The 22,088-nt window shown below is 41.8% G+C and overlaps 1 protein-coding gene across 4 annotated transcripts in view; it reads right to left on the bottom strand.

Moving 5' to 3' along the window:
- Positions 1-22,088, bottom strand: part of SGCD (sarcoglycan delta) — a 589,398-nt gene that overhangs the window by 269,297 nt on the left and 298,013 nt on the right. For all 4 annotated transcript variants that reach the window (XM_077266420.1, XM_077266419.1, XM_077266421.1 and 1 more), the window contains one exon: positions 1,217-1,349. The gene's annotated coding sequence lies outside the window, so the exon portion shown is untranslated. The remainder of the gene's footprint in view (positions 1-1,216; positions 1,350-22,088) is intronic.

The raw sequence follows: 22,088 nt of genomic DNA, 5'->3' as shown, positions 1-22,088 counted from the left end.
TCTCCCATTGACTTTAAACATCCTAGTGGTCCATAGAAAAGTAGCTGCACGCAATCATGCAGCTGCAGGAGCAGGTAGTCGGCCGTCAGACACAGCCTGATTCCTCATAGAGAAGGCATAGATGGTTTATTACCGTCTCTGCCTTCTCAATTGCTGCATAGAAGGTGCTAAACACGTTCTGTATGCAGGTATACAGTAATAGGAAGCGCTAATGATCTCATCAATTGCAACTTTTTAAAAAGCTGTCCCCCTTTCCTGGAGTGATTTCATGTGAAGATTTTGCAACGTTTTAGCAGAATGTAAGACTTTTTGTGCTAAAAAGTTACAAAAAAGTGTAAGAGCATTTCACATAAACATCATTAGCCGCGAAAACCATTTTGAATAATTTCACGCAAAAACATCAACGAATACCACAAGACAAAAAAAAGGAAAATGATTTGCAGGGAATCTGTCACCAGGTATCTGTTACCCCATCTGAGTGCAACATGGTGTAGGGGAAGACAATGGTGCCAGCAATATGTCACTTGATTTAATTGGTGCTGCAATTGTGATAAAATCACAATTTTATCTGTTGTTGATCTAGCAGAGCTCTATATGCTGAGCTGTGTATAACCCTGTCAACATCACTGATTGGCAGCTTTCTCTGTACAATACATATTAATAGAAAAATGTGTATATTAACAGAAAGCTGCCAATCAGTGCTGGGGGCGTGGTTGGACCAGGAGTCACGAGACTTCTAGTCCTGTAGTGATAATCTCCTGCTGATAAAACACTGATTTTATTGAAACCTCAACACACAGCCAAGTAAGCGACACATCACTGGAATCAGGCTCTCAGCCACTACATCATGATGCTCTCAGATTACATGGCAAAAAAACTACTGACGGATTCCATTTAATAATGCAAATGATGAGTATACATTTATTTTGAACCGAACGTCTGTCTCTTACTGTATGTGATCCCATTTTGCAGCTAATTTTCCATAACCCATAGATGTGAATTGAGCGATAGACAAACGTGCCCACCACCGGTCCATAGTGGTCGAACCACGACCATTCATACATTTGGCACCTATCCAGAGGATTTAGACTGAAATCAATGAGGGGCCCCATGACCATTGTACATAAAGAGGTTGAACCATTCCGTGAAATGAATTTTGGATAACAAGGCGTTACATTCGCTCGGTGCACGGGAACGGGCGCACTGTGAACCTTACCTTGATCAGACCTAATCAGCTTTGGGCAGAATCCGTATCAAAGCATCTAGACGTAGGATGGTTGAAAGATGAGAGTTAGAGTTTCTATACAAGACTCGTCGCTGTCCCAGAGGGGGGTCTATATCTGTGCCACCTGCAAATCAAGGAGAAATATATTGGGATGAGCATTATAATGCTTGGGAACTCGAAACTTGGTGTCTGCCCTGAGGGTATTTTTGTTCTGACTTGTGGGAATAAAATACCTTTGCATATGAAATGTGTCTCTTCACTATACTGGAAACTCAAGAAGAGGAGAGAGAACGCATTGAAAGAGAATTTTTTTGTGGGTCACCTTCAAAGACCTAGATATCTTAAAAAAAGGAACATTCGAAAATCACTTATAAGAACCATTTGCGTTAGATCCTTTAAATTAATGGGGTAATCCAGACTGGCTGCACATCGCTAGGATATGATGATATCGCTATGATGGGTGGGACCCTTACAAATCCTTCAAATTAAGGGGTAGCAGCTATGATTTAGTACTGACGCCCCCTTGTGGCCATCCAACTGGGCAGGAACTGGACCCATTCATGTGAACTTTGTACCCTTGTGGGAGAGAAGGGAACAAGGATCCTTCAATCCCACCACCCTCCACCCTTGCTAAAGTTATAGGATTTGTGAAGAGTGGCTATCCTGTGTATCAACAGAGATCACCTGAAAAAAGGTTTGGTTTTAAAAGGAATCTGTCACCAGGTTTCTGCCACCTAATCTTAAAGAAGCATAAAGTAGGGGCACAGGCACTAATTCCAGCGATTTGTCACTTACTGGGCTGCTTGCTGTAGTTTTGATAAAATCCCGGTTTTATCAACAGGAGATTATCGCTAGTAAACCTGCTGCCATGTAGACCTCCTCAATCATGAGCTCTGTATAACCCCGCCCTCACCACTGATTGGCAGCTTGCTGACAATATGCACAGGAGGCTGCCAATCAGTGGTGTGGGCGGAGCACTGCTTGATCTCCAGCAGATAAAACAGTGATTTTATCAAAACTACAGCAAGCAACCGAGGAAGTGACACATCGCTGGAATCAGAGTTTCTGCCCCTACATCATGGTGATCTTAGATGGGATAGCAAAAACCTGGCAATTGATTCCCTTTAAAAATGTTAGCAAATTTTCCATGCATCATCAAAGTCTTCAGGAACCTTATGGAAGGTTTCTGGAAGATTTCCTGTATGTGATGCGTGACGCTCTGTCATTAGAAAAGAAACAGTATGTGAAGGAGCATGGCCTATTAAAGGAGTAAGGGGGCATGGACAGAAAAATACTGTATGGTCATTAGTAAAAGTTTCCAAGTATGTGTCAAACCTATTCTCCTGTAGAAGCAATTCTTCTAGAAGAGAATAACTCCATAAACAAGGAATGAAACAAAAACAACAGAGTTCTGTTATCATCAGAGGCAGAATTACAATGACAGGTAACACTGACATTTGCACACGCTCATTAGACTCTTCAATACAAAAGATAGAGGTGAGATCTGACCATTGTGGCTAATGTACATGTGTTATTTCCTGAAACAACAGGAAGTTAGAATCTAAAAAGCCCCAGTGGCCGATGTGAGAATTGCAAGATTTCTTCTTTTTTTATGCAGATTGTGCTATATAATAAAAATCCCAATTTTTTTTTTAAATAGTATTTTAATCAATAGTTAATTTTCTTATGATAGCTTCTCTTTAAGCAAGCCATTATTTTTATTATAGCGGGCGCTGATGGTTTCCATCTTATATCGTTGCTACATAGACGACATTCCATATTATAGTTTTTATTATCATTTTCGAATTCTTAGACCAGGTCCTGACGAACTTATTATACGTACGTGTGAGGTCCATGTTAAAGATGGGATATCATGCGGACACATGATATTAATAATTAATAATTTAATATATATATATATTAATATATATATGGTAAACATATTCTGCAGTACTTTACAATTAAATGTTATTGAAAAGGGCTGGTCGGATGACTTTTTTTACATGTGACCAAATGAAAAAAAAATTGATTATGTACCAATCTCTTCCGTATTTCGCCTATTAAAGTTTGTGGGTGAGAAAAACAATGGATCCCATATGGATCATCCATAGTGCATCCGTTTATTTCAGACACACTGCAATTATTAATATAGGAAACTGTACTTTTTTTTAACTGTTGAATATATAAAAAAGGATGGCATATACTATATATCTAAGAAAGGGACACACGGATGATACATAGATGGAATTTGGATAACAATATGGATGAATATCGTCCCTTTTTTGGGGGGAGGGTTTAGGATGAAAAACGGACAGTTTTTCTTACACTCGTCTGAATGTGCGTTTTTCTTATTTTATATTAATGTTCTTTTTTTTATCATATATTATAGTAAAACTTTAGAAAGAAGAACAAAATAATATCTCAGACAACCTTCATCATGAGCCACAAGGACGCGAAGGCTTAAACTACTGAATTCTGCATTTCTTCCTTTTTTGTCACATGGAGGACAGTATGAAAGATAAAACTCACAGGGGGGGGTTCATGTAGGGACAACAGTGGGATCGTACTTGCTGATAACTGATTTCAAAAAAATAATTTCTTTCTGCATCTTTGCAATAAATTTGACCCGGAAGGGGGTAGGAGAGAGAGAACAATTATTATCTCGTATTACACGGGCATATCGTTTGAAAAAATGCGGTTTAATTGCTTGATTTAGATCTCGTTTCCAAAAAGAAGAAAAAAAAATATCTTCAGAAACATAACTTTTAATTATGTTAATTTATCTCGGAAAAAAAAGCTGAATTTACAAAAAGCAATAGCATTAATTATTTATTTGAATATTAATCCTGAGTATAAATTATTCTGCTAATTGACTGACAGCATTTCCTAAATATGCTTATGAGTATATTCCCGCTGTTGTGATAAGTTCACAGTTCCCCTGCACCCTTCTCAGCTGTCATACACTTCTAATGTCTGTCACTCAAGTCTACAGAGCAAAATAATAGAAGCCGGGAACACAGGGAAATATTTAAATTCACACATGACACAAGAGCAGAGGAAGAAATGAGACATGGTTTTCTAAATATTTTGAAAATATAAATCTGAAAATTGTGACGTTCCTTTGTAGTCTCATACCCCTAAATGAAATCCTGAGTCACTAGTTGCCTTAAGAAGTTTTAAAATTAGTCCACCTGTGCGTAATGTATTCTCAGTATAACTACAGCTGTTCTCTGAAGGCCTCAGAGGTTTGTTTGAGAACATTAGGGATCAAACAGCATCATGAAAACCAAGGAGCACACCAGAGAGGTCAAGGATAAAGTTGTGGAGAAGAGTAAAGCAGGGTTAGGTTATAAAAAAAAAAAAAGCCCAAGCTCTGAACATCTCACGGAGCACTGTTCAATCCATTATCAAAAAAAGGAAGAAGTATGGCACATCTGCAAACCTACCAAGACATGGCCGTCCACCTAAACTAACATCCCAAGCAAGGAGAGTGCTAATTAGAGAAGCATAGAAGAGGCTCATGGTCATTCTGGAGGAGATTCAGAGATCCACAACTCAGGTGGGAGAATCTGATCATAGGGTAACTCCTAGTCGAGTACTCTAGCCTTTATGGAAGAATTTCAAGAAGAAAGACATTTTTGATTTCAAGCTATAAGAAGTTCTATTTGCAGTCTTCAAAACGCCGTTAGGAGACAAAGCTAGCATGTGGAATAAGGTGCTCTGGTCATATGAGACCAAAGTAGAACTTTTTGGGCTGAATGCAAAACGCTATGTGTGGCAGAAAACTGTAGAGGCAATTTGAATATAGCAGAAAACTAACATTGCACATCACCCTGAAAACACCATCCCCACCGTCATACATGGTGGTGGCAGCATCATGCTGTGGGGAGGCTTTTCTTTAGCAGCGACAGGGAAGCTGGTAGGAGTTAATGGGAAAATGGGTGGAGCTAAATACAGGGCAATCCTGGAGAAAAACCTGCTAAGAGTCTGCAAAAGACTTGAGACTGGGACATAGGTTTACCTTCCAGCAGGACAATGTCCTCTTATTCCAAGGTAATATTACCCCTTTATAAATACCTACGTGTTCATCCACCTGGATCCTTTATAAATATCTTGTAAGACCACAACCTAGACATGGGAATCCGGTAGACAGTTCAATGGTGGGCAAGTAGAATAATAAGTGGGATTTCATAAACGATATTGGTTTTTTTTTTGGGGGGGGGTGGGTTACAATGAGCTGTAAGAATTGGACTTGTTCAGACTGGAAAGAAAGACTGATAAGAAAAGAATGTACGAACATTTAGAATGCCAAATTTGGACATTTAAGCCCTACCTCCAGGCATATCCAGGAACACACTCAAAACTGCCCCTTTTGGGTGTAACTTTTATCAAAACTCCATCCCTTTTGTGGTTAGGTTCTCAGGTCTGTAGGCAAGGACACAAATATAAAATAGTGCTGCGTTACTCTCTCCCTGTAAAGAATGTAAGCACAAATAGAGCTGCCTCCTTAGCTCTACCTGTAAATGATGTAAGCACAGATAGTACTGCGTTACTCTCCTCCTGTAAAGTATGTATGCACAAATGGAGCTGCCTCCTTAGCTCTACCTGTAAATGATGTAAGCACAGATAGTACTGCGTTACTCTCCTCCTGTAAAGTATGTAAGCACAAATAGAGCTGCCTCCTTAGCTCTACCTGTAAATGATGTAAGCACAGATAGTACTGCGTTACTCTCCTCCTGTAAAGTATGTATGCACAAATGGAGCTGCCTCCTTAGCTCTACCTGTAAATGATGTAAGCACAGATAGTACTGCGTTACTCTCCTCCTGTAAAGTATGTAAGCACAAATAGAGCTGCCTCCTTAGCTCTACCTGTAAATGATGTAAGCCAGATAGTACTGCATTACTCTCTCCCTGTAAAGTATGTAAGCACAAATAGAGCTGCCTCCTTAGCTGTACCTGTAAATGATGTAAGCCAGATAGTACTGCATTACTCTCTCCCTGTAAAGTATGTAAGCACAAATAGAGCTGCCTCCTTAGCTCTACCTGTAAATGATGTAAGCCAGATAGTACTGCATTACTCTCTCCCTGTAAAGTATGTAAGCACAGAGCTGCCTCCTTAGTTCTATCTGTAAATAATGTAAGCACAGATAGTGCTGCGTTACTCTCTCTCTGTAAATTACGTAGAGACAGATAGAGTTGCCTCCTTACGTTTACCTGTAAATGATGCAAGCACAGATAGTGCTGCGTTACTCTCTCCCTGTAAAGTATATTAGCACAAACATAGCTGCCTCCTTAGCTCTACCTGTAAATGATGTAAGCACAGATAGTGCTGCGTTACTCTCCTCCTGTAAAGTATGTAAGCACAAATGGAGCTGCCTCCTTAGCTCTACCTGTAAATGATGTAAGCACAGATAGTACTGCGTTACTCTCCTCCTGTAAAGTATGTAAGCACAAATAGAGCTGCCTCCTTAGCTCTACCTGTAAATGATGTAAGCCAGATAGTACTGCATTACTCTCTCCCTGTAAAGTATGTAAGCACAAATAGAGCTGCCTCCTTAGCTGTACCTGTAAATGATGTAAGCCAGATAGTACTGCGTTACTCTCTCTCTCTGTAAAGTATGTAAGCACAGAGCTGCCTCCTTAGTTCTATCTGTAAATAATGTAAGCACAGATAGTGCTGCATTACTCTCTCTGTAAATTACGTAGAGACAGATAGAGTTGCCTCCTTACGTTTACCTGTAAATGATGCAAGCACAGATAGTGCTGCGTTACTCTCTCCCTGTAAAGTATATTAGCACAAACATAGCTGCCTCCTTAGCTCTACCTGTAAATTATGTAAGCACAGATAGTGCTGCGTTACTCTCTCTCTCTGTAAATTACGTACAGAAAGATAGAGTTGCCTCCTTACGTTTACCTGTAAATGATGTAAGCACTGATAGTACCACCTTCCAGTTTCACACTGAAAATATTATAGGACCAGATACTACTACTGCATTCTAGCACTACCTTTAACTGATTTAAGTATAGTGTTGTCTGCCTGCCAGTTATACAGGCACAGATAGTACTATCCGCTCCACTCTCCCTGTGCATAATGTAACCATAAATACTTCTGTCTCCTAAACTCCTCAGGATTAGTGAGCATTATTAAAGCCTCTCACATTCATTTGGCAGGGAATGGAAGAAGGAAAGTTTTGACAGAAGAGTCAGAGAGAAAAAAAACATGTCTGCTAGGCTCAGACATTGAAAAAATTTAATAATTCATTAAGAAAGCGCACTACCCATCAACATGGAATATTGGAAGCTGAAATCTTATATAGTGAATAATTATAGCTGCCGGGTCATAGTGAATAATTATAGCTGCCGGGTCCCCCAGGGCTCTGAAACCAGGAAAAATATAAAGAAGTCCAATGCCGACCCCTTTGATTTATATCACATCGCCCTTTTGGGCCATTCATTCATATTTGGATGCGCTGACGATTATTGCATTGTCTATTAGAGAGTTAATATTTCTCGTGGTGGCACAACAGTCTGTATCAACATGCTGTTCTTTCTGTTATAATGATGATTACCATTATTAACAGTCATTTATATAGTACTGTGTTATTGCGTGGGAAGCGCAGAATGACATATGCTAACAGAACAAGCAGATGGAGCAGTCTTCCTATACGTTGCTGCTGTACGGAGCTGCCATTCATTCATGACAGTCAGGTGTGACTCTGTAATGCAAGTAATGCGAACATCTGCTTACTGATAGATTCATGTACCGTATGTCTCCTACACGCCCCACACTGTGCATACCTGTATGTGTACGGCATGTGAATCCCACATTAGGCTCCGTTCACAATAGTGTCATGGCGGCTTCCATTCATAAAGGGTCTCACTGAACTGTAGAATGGAAGGAGCATAGCATTATTAACAGAGACAGGTTCGATTCGGCGAACGGGTCAATATTCGTCGAATGTAACCGAACCCCGTTAAATTCAATGAAAGGCAAAACCAAATGTATGCACAACACTTTAAGGGGGCGACAACAAGTTTCCCATACAGCTCAAATTAGGGGCAGGCGTTAAGAAAAGTGGCATCAATTGACCCACAGTAGAAAATTGATAATGGCACAGAAGCAGTCAGCCATGGACCATGCATGAGGTATCAGGGTCCGGCCCAACATCTACAGCTTGGAATTGAAGATTCAATTAAGACGTGGTGAGTAAGGAGCGGTGTAAACGTTCTTTGCTCGGAGCCCTGATACCTCATGCAACAGCTCATTTTTTATTTTTCCCAGCCACACTCAGGTGGCACAAATATTAGGTTGGTCAAGCACTAATGCTATAAAAATGAAAGGATAGTAACACAGGTAGTTGATTGAAAGTAAGTGTCTGGGAGCCCTACCGCTAGAGGCAACACACATGAAGGAGACCCAACTTGGATTCTCCATATTTCAAAAAATTATTGTCACACACCAGTAAAGTGACATCAATTTCCACAGCGTAGAACCAGTATAATGGGCCTCTGACACATGTTCCACAACAGGCAACCCAACAAATGGAGACCCAACTAGTAGTCTCCACATTTCGAAAAATTGTAATATCAGCAGCAGTAGCCACAGCAGGCACAGAAGCCACCACAAAGGTGTCACAGACTGGAATAACACTAAAAACGACACCATCGCCTAGTCTGCCCAGTCTTCGACTGGGGTGCAAAAGTCATTGGAGATCCATGACGTTTATTTTGAGGAAAGTTAGGCGGTCTACACTTACAGGGACAGCCGGATGTGCTTATTCGTCAGGACACCACCAGCAGCACTGAAGACACATTCTATGAGAACACTGGCTGCCGGGCATGACAAAACCTCCAAGGCGTGACAGGAAGCTCCATTTTTGAATACCAAAATGCAGAAGGGTCCAAATTCCCCCTGATGGCATTGATATTAAGCTTGAGATACTCCTGCACCATCCTATCTAGTTTTTCACAACGTGTCAGACTTGTACTCAGAAGCAGTGCAGGAATTGAAAGATACAGAGGTTTGTCCCCCAAGCCTTGGGTATTCCAAGACTTGTGGAGCAGCTCCTTGCCCGCCAGCTACCAGAGTGACCTAGTGCCCAGTCAGCGAGATGTAACGCCCCTGACTATTTTTGCTTGTCCAGGTCTCAGTGGTGAAATCCACCCTGGCAGACATACTGTAGATTTTTTCAGGGAACAGGTGATGTTGTCTGCGACATACTGGTGTAGCGCAGGTACAGCTTTTTAGAGATGTAAATAATTAGGAAGGCAATAATTAGGGGATGCCGAAGATTCAAAAAAGTAAAGTGTCTACAAAAAGGTAGAATAGATATTTGGGGAGGGGGTGTTTTTTTATGCCATAGACTTTCCTTTGATAGCTATGTAATGCATTACGGTGGACCAATTCCTATGGGTCAAACAATGCAAAAGCTCTTTGTAAGGAATCAGAGGAGATCCCAGGATTATAATGTCTGCAGAATATGATAAATAATAATAATAAGTACACATAAGACAAGCCCTTTAACACCGATGGTTTTTTGTTCTGTTCTCAGTTTGTCTGCATGGGTCCTGCTATGGAGCATATTCATGGGAAAGAACAGGTTAACAGTATAAGCAATAGCATGTGGAGCTGAAGAGTCTCATGAATATTTTAACATTTCAGCAGTAAAATCTGGGGAGGCTATTCCACCTCACATGCTGAGCCCAAATAATCATGGAAAAGGGAACTAATGAGAGAGGTGAGATGCAGAAAAGCCGTAGAAACACAAGACGAGAATCAGCTAAAGCTCGATGTTCTACGATCATACTATCATGCGCAATCTTCATAATCAACACATATCCAATCAGATTGTATCAATCCAGTCCAATCCAATTCCTGCAAGATAATATTATGTCTAACTATTTCTCAAGGACTATTGAAAGACCATGATTCAGGGATTTTCTTAATATTACACCAGTGATTTCAGGTGTTTATCATGTGGTCAAACTTTTTGGGCATGTATGCCATAAACTTTCCATGGACTTGTGTTATGGTGGACTCATCCCTTTGGGTAAAAAAATGTAATGTACTTTGTACAAAACCAGAACTTGAGAGGAGATCCAAGGGAACAAGGCTACATGCACTCTTAGTGCTAAATTATTACTTCTTGGGTCCACCTGAGGAGATGATTCTGAAGACCATCCTCCATCGAGAACGTGTCTCCTTTTGATTGCATCAGAATCTTTGTTCTTATCATTACAGATATACGACATATAATCAATACAATCTGATAATTTTCTTTGAGCCATCCCAAAAAAATCAACAAACAAAATTTATGTGCAATTTTTTGACATAGCCAAACTCACCTAAGTCTGAAATGTAATATTATTGTGACTAAATCTGGGTGGAATTTTCCTGGTAGCACCTTGATCAGAATTGTGAAAAAGGGTAAAATTGTTGAAAATTATCAAACCAAATTTTTTTTTACTTTATAAGTGAGTTTTTCTTAATTATATATATATATTTTTTTAAATGTAATGTAACATTTTTGGGTTGGTGGAATTACATATTAGTAGGACAATTTGTGTTTCCTAATCGCACTTTGTGTTTCCTAATTTCATTCCCCGCAAAGTCAACACTTTCATGGGTGTGCAGTCCATACACAGGACAAGTCCGGAACAGAAACATTGTCAGCAAAATATTTAACAATTATCAAACCAAAATCCTTTGATTTCCATGACCAAAATCCAGGTAATTACCATCTCTATATCCTGCAAGGTCAAAACTTTCCCACTGGCGTGGCCCCTATGCAGGTCGAAAAGGGAAAAATTGGTAGAAAGGGCCAATTTGTTTAAAATTATCAAACCAAAATTCGTTTAGTTCCACAGATGCAATTTTCTTTCACTAAATTACAAAAAAAAAATACTAACCCAAGGCAGCAAGTAGTGAGAAGTAATTGGCTCCAACGTAATCTCAAATGGGGTGGCCTTCTGATGGAGCCTTTTTGGTTCACTGTCAGAACTTTGCTAAAGGGCCATTCATGGACTTTACATGTTCGCATAAAGCATGTAACCAGATATGGAATTTGTATGTAGAAAACTGTGCTCAGATGTCTTCTCAATTATTGCAAATGTGCCACGCGTAAACTAATACAATAGCATCCCACAACATCTGCTCTCTTTTTCAGACTCAAAAAATCATTAAAGGGAGAGTGAGAACACCTTCTGAAGTTTGCCAAATTGGATCTTTCCAACTGTTTGTTCATTCTTCATTCTTTGGATGCTAGTTTCTGAGGATCCACATCACCGGTGGTGGACACACCATTGGTGCAAACAAGGGATGTTTTAATGCAGCTTGTGCGCTGTCTTTATGAGGTTGTTCTCCTGGATCTCATGGGCTATCTCTATCGGCTTGTCCTGTTGGATCTCATGAGTTATCCCTATGGGACCTTTTCATCTGATGTATCACGCCATCAATTATAATGTTCCCTCAAACATATCTAATGGTACTTCACTTCTTAAGCTGTCTATGCAACATAATTGTAGGCATAAAGATCCTAAACTGTAAGAACCATTGCTAATTTTGCTTTCCAGCTGTATTAGAAGACTAAGCTTTCTACCTCATTTTCCAAAGGATTTATGTGCTCTCAATAAAGTCAAACACTCTATAAGAACACTTAATAAGACTCATGAGGCCTTCAGCACCGCAAGGTTTCCAAATCTCTCTTCGCTATCATTTTATTTATGAAGAAACCTGTCATTTATTACATGAAGAGCTGTTGAAATAATCTAGTTGTCTTCAAGTGTACACTTCAGGTAGAAGTCTTTGAGGTTTTGCAAATACAGCTCAGAACACTATAATTTCCTCCATGGAGGAAGAAGGACAAAAACAGCTTCTAAGTGGCTTTAGGTCATTCTCTAATCCTTGTCATGTCTATATGAGAGGCACTAATACATTGTGCTCCATAATGAAAAAGACTGGTTAATGTAAAAATAAAAACAATGATCTACTGGAATTTGCTTCCTAAAAGCATAAGCTTTTGGACACACATAATTTGATACCAGACTGACTAGAATACTCCCATACTTCAAATACTTCACTATTTGTGGTAGTGGCGTAAATTGGATGATACGTCAATGAAAACCTGTAACCTCAATCATGATGGCTCATTTATAGGAGTGTTGTATTTTTTAAGAAGACCTCTCACTGGATTTTTTTAATTTAAACTGAGAACCTCCTCCAATTGATGTTGGTCCACTGATTTTTATTTTTTATCTGCGTCCCTCCATTGCAAATTTATGTCCCCCGATAGGAAAGGTGCAAACATGCCCTTGACACAACTGGGAGTATACAACAGAGCTTCCTCGGGGGTGCGGCCATGTTTTGATTGGCCAGCATCAGAGAAGAAAAAGCAATTGCCCATGGAGAAGTTCTTTGGTGCACGCCCAGTAGGTTAAAAGGAAAACGTAAGTATTTTCGAGAGGCATAATGTAGAATGAAGGGGCACAGAACAAAAATAAAAACTGTACAAGAATCAGTGGAGCAGCGTAAATTGTAGGGTTAGTAAAGAAAATCCAGTGAAAGGTCCTCTTTAAGTAATAAAATTGCCATTGGACCTCCTCAGGCACCAGGAGAAAGGTCAAAATCCATCCACTGTACCCTTTATAGCTAAACCTCTGTTAGTTCAACCTAAAATCTAGCCAGAGTTTTGACTAACGATTCCCCCAGGGAACCTGTTGGTCATGTGTTTCTACCATTTTTTATGGATTTTAATGGATCATTAATAAATTTGATGCTTTTATTCTGCACGTTTTATGTCTGCTGGATTTCACCTTTACTTTTTTGGTGTTTCCCAAATCTGTCTTCCGGGAACTACACTAGACCATGTCTTATGGTTTCAATGATCGGCAATACATTATCTGTTCGGATTGCTTTGGCACCGGTTTAGGCACTATTTCCACCATATGATAAGTAAATTTTCCTCAACCAAAAGGAACATTTTTTTTAGAAGAAAATAATACTAATAACTAGTAATATTATTAAAAGGAGTTGTCCACTTTATCATAAATTTAGCAAATGTGTTGGGACATGATTTTGCACCACCTATTAACATGTAAGAATTAGAACTTCTCCTCCTGCACTTCCTCACAGACTGTATGGCTCTCCTGTCCACAAAGTGGAGGATCATGTGACCATGCGACCAATTGGAAAGCAGCTTTCCTTGTTAGGTGTTTTTCAATTGGAGGAGGCTGATGGACAGATCTGGTCACATGATCCTGCGTAAGCAGCCATTTTATGGACAGGAGAGCTGTGCAGTCTGTGAAGAAGGCGGCACTAACAATTGCAGGAGGAGATCCCGTTATACTTGTATATTACTAAGTACCATAATATCATGTCACAAACACATGTGTTTAAATAAGGATAAGATATCCAACTCCTTTAAAGCAAACCTGTAATTTTTTTGTACATGTCACACATACATGTCACAAGTTTTGATTAGTGGGGTCAGGGTGGTGAGACCTTCACTGATTGCTAAAGCAATGGAGGGAGCAGAATTGCTCAGCCATACGCCGCCCTATAGGATGTCTATTGAGTCCATTTTCAGTGTTCAAGGAGAGAAAAGCTCAGCTCCTTTGTTTTAGCAGTGAGTAGGGGTCTCAGCACTCAGACCCCAACAGTTAAGACTCTATGATATGCCCCAGGTTTTTTTTCAAATTACTGCTACATTTTAAAGAAGACATCCTAATCCCGGGATCTATCACTATACTGTGCAGATACATGGCAGTCACCAGTCACTGGGAAGCGGGGATGGTGTAGGGGGTGCTATACTCATGAATACAATTGTCTCATAACTATATTATTTGTTAGGCTCTTTTAGCCCAGCAGACATGTTCGCAGGTATGCAAATATTCTCATATCCTCTTCAGAGAGGAAGACTTGAACTCTAGCACCACCTATTGCATGTGACAATCCTAATAGTCAATATCAACCCTTTAACTATCCGTGCCACATGACTTAAGATACCAAACACTCCATCTGCAGATACGTGTTTCGGGCTGTTTGCTCCTCATCAATTCAAAGCATGAGGTCTGACTTAGCTAAATGACAGGCCTCTGACAGGGGACCTAAGTGGTAATGTCTCTGATTGAGGAGAGATGCTACATTATGCTCAAAGAATGTATTGCATTGCCTACAAGTCTCCTTACTTCAACTTTGCATTCTCTACAAATAGAAACTTTACCCCTTAGGGTACCGTCACACAGTGAAATTTCCATCGCTGCGACGGCACGATTCGTGACGTCGCAGCGTCGTATGAATATCTGTTGTGAATTTGGTTTCTGGGCTCCCCCGGTGGTCACTGGTGGTACTGAACGTGGGTTTGTCATCTCCTCTGTTCACCTGGTTCCATCAGGATGTGGGAGTTGCTATTTAGCTTTGCTCCTCAGTCATTTCTATGCCGGCCAACAATGTTACCAGAAGCATTTCTGTTGCATGTTCCTGCTCCTAGACTACTTTCAGCTAAGTTGGATTTTTGTCCTAAGTTTGTTTGCATTTTTGTTCCAGTTCTCTGTGTTTGAATATTTCTGAGACTGGAAAGCTCTTGTGAACTGAAATTGCCACTCTGGTGTCATGAGTTGATATTAGAGTTTTAAAGTAATTTCAGGATGGAATTTTGAATAGGGTTTTCAGCTGGCCGTGAAGTCCCCTTTTCTGTCTTCCTTCTATCTAGTAAGCGGACCTCAATTTTGCTAAACCTATTTTCATACTTCGTATGTCAATTTCCTCTAAAATCACCGACAATATTTGTGGGGGCTACTGTCCGCCCTTTGGGGTAAATTTCTCTAGAGGTGAGCCAGGTCTGTATTTTCCTCTGCTAGGGTCAGTCAGTTCTCCGGCTGGCGCTGGGCGTCTAGGGATAAAACGTAGGCACGCTACCCGGCCACTTTCAGTTGTTGTGATAGGTTTAGCTCACGGTCAGCTCGAGTTCCCATCTTCCAAGAGCTAGTCCTTTTTGTATGCTCAACTATGTTCTCTGTGTGTTGAGAACCATGACAGTTTGGCCGGCCAAAGGTTAAAATAATTGGCTGAAGAAAGGAGAGAATTAGAAGTCTGCAGAGAATTTTTTTTTTTTTTTTTTTTTTCTCTGAGTTTGCTTTTCTGCTTATACTGCAGCCTTCGTCTCTCTCTCCTTCTAATCCTTGAATGGCTCTGATCTCACCTGATTAAAATGGATCCTCAGAGTTTAGCTACTGGTTTGAGTAATCTCGCTAATAAAGTTCAAAGTTTACAGGATTTTGTTATTCATGCTCCAATATCTGAACCTAGAATCCCTTTACCTGAATTTTTCTCCGGGGATAGATCTCGCTTTCAGAATTTCAAACATAATTGTAAATTGTTTTTGTCTCTGAGATCTCGCTCCGCTGGAGATCCTGCACAGCAGGTCAGGATTGTAATTTCCTTACTCCGGGGCGACCCTCAGGATTGGGCATTTGCTTTGGCACCAGGGGATCCTGCGTTGCTCAATGTGGATGCGTTTTTTCTAGCTTTGGGGTTGCTTTATGAGGAACCCCATTTAGAGACTCAGGCTGAAAAAGCCTTGATGGCCCTGTCCCAGGGTACAGATGAGGCGGAAATATACTGCCAAAAATTTCGTAAGTGGTCTGTGCTTACTCAGTGGAATGAGTGCGCCCTGGCGGCGATTTTCAGAGAGGGTCTCTCTGATGCCATTAAGGATGTTATGGTGGGGTTCCCTGTGCCTGCAGGTCTGAATGAGTTCCATGACAATGGCTATTCAGATTGATCGGCGTTTGCGGGAGCGCAAACCTGTGCACCATTTGGCGGTGTCTACTGAGAAGGCGCCAGAGAATATGCAATGTGATAGAATTCTGTCTAGAAGCGAACGGCAGAACTTTAGGCGAAAAAATGGGTTATGCTTCTATTGTGGTGATGCAACTCATGTTATATCAGCATGCTCTAAACGTACAAAGAAGGTTGATAAGTCTGTTTCAATCAGCACTTTACAGTCTAAGTTTATTCTATCTGTGACCCTGATTTGCTCTTTATCGTCAATTACCGCGGACGCTTATGTCGACTCTGGCACCGCTTTGAGTCTTATGGATTGGTCCTTTGCCAAATGCTGTGGTTATGATTTAGAGCCTTTGGAAGTTCCTATACCTCTGAAGGGTATTGACTCTACACCATTGGCTAGTAATAAACCACAATACTGGACACAAGTGACTATGCGTATTAATCCGGATCACCAGGAGATTATTCGCTTTCTTGTATTGTATAATCTACATGATGTTTTGGTGCTTGGATTGCCATGGCTGCAATCTCATAACCCAGTCCTCGACTGGAAAGCAATGTCTGTATTAAGCTGGGGATGTCAGGGGACTCATGGGGACGTACCTTTGGTTGCCATTTCGTCATCTGTTCCCTCTGAGATTCCGGAATTCTTATCTGATTATCGTGACGTTTTTGAGGAACCTAAACTTGGTTCACTGCCTCCGCACAGAGATTGCGATTGTACAATAGATCTGATTCCGGGCAGTAAGTTTCCAAAAGGTCGTTTATTTAATCTGTCTGTGCCTGAACATGCTGCTATTCGTGAATATATTAAGGAGTCCCTGGAAAAGGGACATATTCGTCCTTCGTCATCTCCCTTAGGAGCCGGTTTTTTCTTTGTGGCTAAGAAAGATGGCTCTTTGAGGCCGTGTATTGATTATCGGCTTTTGAATAAAATCACGATTAAATATCAGTACCCTTTGCCATTGCTTACTGATTTGTTTGCTCGCATAAAGGGGGTCAAGTGGTTCTCTAAGACTGATCTTCGTGGGGCGTATAATTTAGTGCGAATTAAGCAGGGGGACGAGTGGAAAACCGCATTTAATACGCCTGAGGGTCATTTTGAGTACTTAGTAATGCCTTTTGGTCTTTCAAATGCCCCTTCAGTCTTTCAGTCCTTTATGCATGACATTTTCCGTGAATATTTGGATAAATTTATGATTGTGTATTTGGATGATATTTTGATTTTTTCGGATGACTGGGACTCTCATGTCCAGCAGGTCAGGAAGGTTTTTCAGGTTTTGCGCTCTAATTCCTTGTGTGTAAAGGGTTCTAAGTGCATTTTTGGGGTTCAAAAGATTTCTTTTTTGGGGTATATTTTTTCCCCCTCTTCCATTGAGATGGATCCTGTCAAGGTTCAGGCTATTTGTGATTGGACGCAACCCTCTTCTCTTAAGAGCCTTCAGAAATTCTTGGGCTTTGCTAATTTCTACCGTCGATTTATAACTGGGTTTTCTGATGTTGCTAAACCACTGACTGATTTGACTAAGAAGGGTGCTGATGTTGCTGATTGGTCCCCTGCTGCTGTGGAGGCCTTTCGTGAGCTTAAGCGCCGTTTTTCTTCCGCCCCTGTATTGCGTCAGCCTGATGTTACTCTTCCTTTTCAGGTTGAGGTCGACGCTTCAGAAATTGGAGCTGGGGCGGTTTTGTCGCAGAAAAGTTCCGACTGCTCCGTGATGAGACCTTGCGCGTTCTTTTCTCGTAAATTTTCGCCCGCGGAGCGAAATTATGATATTGGTAATCGTGAACTCTTAGCTATGAAGTGGGCTTTTGAGGAATGGCGTCATTGGCTTGAGGGGGCTAGACATCAGGTGGTGGTATTGACCGACCACAAGAATTTGATTTATCTTGAGTCTGCCAGGCGCCTGAATCCTAGACAGGCGCGCTGGTCGTTATTTTTCTCTCGGTTTAATTTTATGGTTTCATACCTACCAGGTTCTAAAAATGTGAAGGCGGATGCCCTTTCTAGGAGTTTTGAGCCTGATTCTCCTGGTAATTCTGAACCTACGGGTATCCTTAAGGAGGGAGTGATTTTATCTGCTGTTTCCCCAGACCTGCGACGGGCCTTGCAGGAGTTTCAGGCGGATAGACCTGATCGTTGCCCGCCTGGTAGAATGTTTGTTCCTGATGATTGGACCAGTAGAGTCATCTCGGAGGTCCACTCTTCTGCGTTGGCAGGGCATCCTGGAATCTTTGGTACCAGGGAGTTGGTGGCTAGGTCCTTCTGGTGGCCTTCCCTGTCACGAGATGTGCGAGGTTTTGTGCAGTCTTGTGATGTTTGTGCTCGGGCCAAGCCTTGTTGTTCTCGGGCTAGTGGATTGTTGTTGCCCTTGCCTATTCCGAAGAGGCCTTGGACTCACATCTCGATGGATTTTATTTCTGATCTCCCTGTTTCTCAGAAGATGTCTGTCATCTGGGTGGTGTGTGACCGTTTCTCTAAGATGGTCCATTTGGTTCCCTTGCCTAAGTTGCCTTCCTCATCCGAGTTGGTTCCTCTGTTTTTTCAAAATGTGGTTCGCTTGCATGGTATTCCGGAGAATATCGTTTCTGACAGGGGAACCCAGTTCGTGTCTAGATTTTGGCGAGCGTTCTGCGCTAGGATGGGCATTGATTTGTCTTTTTCGTCTGCTTTCCATCCTCAGACTAATGGCCAGACCGAGCGAACTAATCAGACCTTGGAGACTTATTTGAGGTGTTTTGTCTCTGCGGATCAGGATGATTGGGTTGCCTTCTTGCCCTTGGCGGAGTTTGCCCTCAATAATCGGGCTAGTTCTGCCACTTTGGTTTCTCCTTTCTTCTGTAATTTGGGGTTTCATCCTCGTTTCTCTTCTGGTCAGGTGGAGCCTTCGGATTGTCCTGGAGTGGATGCTGTGGTGGAGAGGTTGCATCAGATTTGGGGGCAGGTGGTGGACAATTTGAAGTTGTCCCAGGAGAAGACTCAGCATTTTGCCAACCGCCGTCGTCGTGTTGGTCCTCGTCTTTGTGTTGGGGATTTGGTGTGGTTATCTTCTCGGTTTGTCCCTATGAAGGTTTCTTCTCCTAAGTTTAAGCCTCGGTTCATCGGCCCGTACAAGATATTGGAGATTCTTAACCCTGTGTCCTTTCGTTTGGACCTCCCTGCATCTTTTTCTATTCATAATGTCTTCCATCGGTCATTGTTGCGCAGGTATGAGGTACCTGTTGTGCCTTCCGTTGAGCCTCCTGCTCCGGTGTTGGTTGAGGGTGAGTTGGAGTACGTTGTGGAGAAGATCTTGGACTCCCGTGTTTCCAGACGGAGACTTCAGTATTTGGTCAAGTGGAAGGGCTACGGTCAGGAGGATAATTCTTGGGTGACAGCCTCTGATGTTCATGCCTCCGATTTGGTCCGTGCCTTTCATAGGGCTCATCCTGATCGCCCTGGTGGTTCTGGTGAGGGTTCGGTGCCCCCTCCTTGAGGGGGGGGTACTGTTGTGAATTTGGTTTCTGGGCTCCCCCGGTGGTCACTGGTGGTACTGAACGTGGGTTTGTCATCTCCTCTGTTCACCTGGTTCCATCAGGATGTGGGAGTTGCTATTTAGCTTTGCTCCTCAGTCATTTCTATGCCGGCCAACAATGTTACCAGAAGCATTTCTGTTGCATGTTCCTGCTCCTAGACTACTTTCAGCTAAGTTGGATTTTTGTCCTAAGTTTGTTTGCATTTTTGTTCCAGTTCTCTGTGTTTGAATATTTCTGAGACTGGAAAGCTCTTGTGAACTGAAATTGCCACTCTGGTGTCATGAGTTGATATTAGAGTTTTAAAGTAATTTCAGGATGGAATTTTGAATAGGGTTTTCAGCTGGCCGTGAAGTCCCCTTTTCTGTCTTCCTTCTATCTAGTAAGCGGACCTCAATTTTGCTAAACCTATTTTCATACTTCGTATGTCAATTTCCTCTAAAATCACCGACAATATTTGTGGGGGCTACTGTCCGCCCTTTGGGGTAAATTTCTCTAGAGGTGAGCCAGGTCTGTATTTTCCTCTGCTAGGGTCAGTCAGTTCTCCGGCTGGCGCTGGGCGTCTAGGGATAAAACGTAGGCACGCTACCCGGCCACTTTCAGTTGTTGTGATAGGTTTAGCTCACGGTCAGCTCGAGTTCCCATCTTCCAAGAGCTAGTCCTTTTTGTATGCTCAACTATGTTCTCTGTGTGTTGAGAACCATGACAAATATCGCTCCAGCGTCGTAGACTGCGGTCACACTTTGCAATCACGGCGCTGGAGCGATGCCGAAGTCCCCGGGTAACAAGGGTAAACATCGGGTTACTAAGCGCAGGGCCGCGCTTAGTAACCCGATGTTTACCCTGGTTACCAGCGTTAACGTAAAAAAAACAAACAGTACATACTTACATTCCGGTGTCTGTCCCCGGCGTTCTGCTTCTCTCCACTGTGTAAGCGCCATAGCCGGAAAGCAGAGCGGTGACGTCACCGCGTCACCGCTGTGCTCGCTTTCCGGCCGGCAGGCGCTCACACAGTGGAGAGAAGCTGAGACGCCGGAGGACTGACACCGGAATGTAAGTATGTACTGTTTGTTTTTTTTACGTTAACGCTGGTAACCAGGGTAAACATCGGGTTACTAAGCGCGGCCCTGCGCTTAGTTACCCGATGTTTACCCTGGTTACAAGCGAACACATCGCTGGATCGCTGTCACACACAACGATCCAGCGATGTCAGCGGGTGATCAAGCGACGAAAGAAAGTTCCAAACGATGTGCTACGACGTACGATTCTCAGCAGGGTCCCTGATCGCTGCTGCGTGTCAGACACTGCGATATCGTAACGATATCGCTAGAACGTCACGAATCGTACCGTCGTAGCGATGGAAATTTCACTGTGTGACGGTACCCTTACATCTCCTTTCAGAGGTCTCGCCACCTCCTTTGAGCATTGCATGGCCTTTAAGTATCCTTTCACCAATTTTGCCTACTCCACACGGAAGGAATTTACCCCTTACACTTCTTGTCATAGGCCTTAACACCTTTGAGCATTGCATGGCCTTTAAGTCTCCTTTCACTAACTTCACCTACTTCACACAGAGAGACTTTACCCCTTACACTTCTTGTCATAGGTCTTAACTCCTTTGAGTATTGCATGGCCAATAAGTCTCCTTACGCCTTACGTTATCTTCCCACTCTCCACAAGGAGAGTCGTCATTCCTTAGATCTTCTGTTAAGTATGTATTGGTGGCATGTATTTTCTCTTCTGAAGCACCCAGCCTTACATTTTCCCATAATACACAATAGATAGCTGTCGGTCGAACGAACGATCATTTAGCCGATTGTTGGCCAACAGCTATCTCTCTCAAGTCCCCTCATACAAATGAGCGCTCAGTCCAGTCAATCATTCTTGTATTCGCTGTGTAAACGCTGTGTATTCGCTTGTAAACGCTGCTGGACTCCTCAGATCACTATCTCCTCCAAAATCATCTGTCAGGAAAGAATCAAGACACAGTAGACAGCCAGCCAATCCTGTCGAAATCAGTAGACTTGGCCAACAATAGTCTAATGTGTATGGGAGCCTAGTCATCTTATAGATATTCATTATTGTTATCCCTTTACATGAAAAAATACACTCAAAAGGTTCAGAAATTTCTTTCAGCTTTAGTCCTTTACATTATTTTGATCATATAAAAAACATATACCGTAATCTTGAGACGTCTGTGAGATTGTATAAGCGCCGTGGTCGTAGATAAATGAGCATTTCACTTTGGCCATTTTAAGTCCACACATTTATGATATTACTTATGAAATTACCTGCTTAGACGAGATGGAAGTGGAAATCAACAAGTGTTTTATATAATTATGCCTATGTTTTTCCGTAGAGAGCGTTCCGTACTAGTCGCGGAGATATATATATAATATAGTTCCCTTCAAACTTCTTGTTGCCAGGGAGATAAAGCTTATATCTCAGGGTCACACATAGTGTGGGCACTTTCAATATCTAGTTGGGTTCACGCTATCATTTTGAAGTAAAATGAAGCATTACTAATACTGTAGCGGATAGTGGGAAAATACAAGAAATTCAAAGTTT

This window comes from Ranitomeya variabilis, chromosome 5 (assembly GCF_051348905.1).
Source record: "Ranitomeya variabilis isolate aRanVar5 chromosome 5, aRanVar5.hap1, whole genome shotgun sequence".
NCBI lineage: Eukaryota > Metazoa > Chordata > Amphibia > Anura > Dendrobatidae > Ranitomeya > Ranitomeya variabilis.
The sequence above is the reverse complement of the archived record's forward strand: the minus strand, read 5'-3'. Positions and strand labels throughout refer to the sequence as shown.